Raw genomic sequence first — 1,226 nt, 5'->3', positions numbered from 1 at the left:
AGTCGCAGAGCCGCGCCGATGACAGGTCACCACGGCGTGAGCTCTGTAACATCGCGCTGTTTTATCCCACTTTCGGAATTGTACTTGACGACGGTAAAATGTTGTTTAAAATATGAATAGCTTCAGACAATTTACGACTAACCGCCATTGAAGAGTTTGTGAGACATGCGCCAAATTAAACGGAAGTATTGACACAGCTTCCGTTTCAAGTGAAATTAGCTCTCATTATCTACTGAAATCTTTACTTATTTCAGTTATGCATATGAATGAATTTCACTACGGTTGATCTTTTCGTTTCACTCGTGTATGTAAGAGGTTTTTCAGTTATGCATATGAATGTATTTCACTAAGGTTGATCAATGTTTTCACTATAGTGTTTGTAATAGGGTGACCATATGTGGCATTTTCCCCGGACGCGTCCTGGCCAGGATTTCTATATTGTTTTGATTCAAAGTACCTCGACAGCATTTCGAAAACACAAGGAACCGATGTCATACACCGATCGGTCTGCACACGCAAACAAAGCCAAACCCTAGATATTTTAGGCAATATAGAAATCCTGGCCAGGACGCGCGTGTCCGGGGAAAATGGCACGTATGGTCACCCTAGTTTGTAAGAGGTTTTTTTCAGTTATGCATATGAATGTATTTCACTAAGGTTGATCAATGTTTTTCATTTCACTAGTGTTTGTAAGAGGTATTTCAGTAATGCATATGAATGAATTTCACTAAGATTGATCAATGTTTTTCATTTCACTAGTGTTTGTAAGAGGTATTTCAGTAATGCATATGAATGAATTTCACTAAGGTTTATCAATGTTTTTCGTTTCACTAGTGTTTCACTAGAGGCTTTTCAATAATTATGGCCTATAGGCCATATATATATATACGGCCTATAGACCACGTATATATACGTATATATACGGCCCCTCATATCTTAAACCTTGTCTATCTACACAAATACTGTGATTTGTCAAAACATTACAATGAAACAGGTTTACTGACAACATATGTATAATTACTGCAATACTGCAAAACAAATAACTTTGATAATGCTAACTTATTTCTACATAGGGCATACAGCATATTAGTTACTAACCTAAACGACGGACACGCATAGCGTGTGACAAGGCTTTAACATCTTTAAAAAAGATGAGAAAAATGGAAAGAATTTTTCGTAATCCGTTTAAATATTCACAAATAATATTTTATTTTAAAATACACATA

The sequence above is a fragment of the Sinocyclocheilus rhinocerous genome, unplaced genomic scaffold, assembly GCF_001515625.1.
Source record: "Sinocyclocheilus rhinocerous isolate Xijiao unplaced genomic scaffold, SAMN03320098_v1.1 scaffold926, whole genome shotgun sequence".
Taxonomy (NCBI): Eukaryota; Metazoa; Chordata; class Actinopteri; order Cypriniformes; family Cyprinidae; genus Sinocyclocheilus; species Sinocyclocheilus rhinocerous.
The sequence above is the reverse complement of the archived record's forward strand: the minus strand, read 5'-3'. Positions refer to the sequence as shown.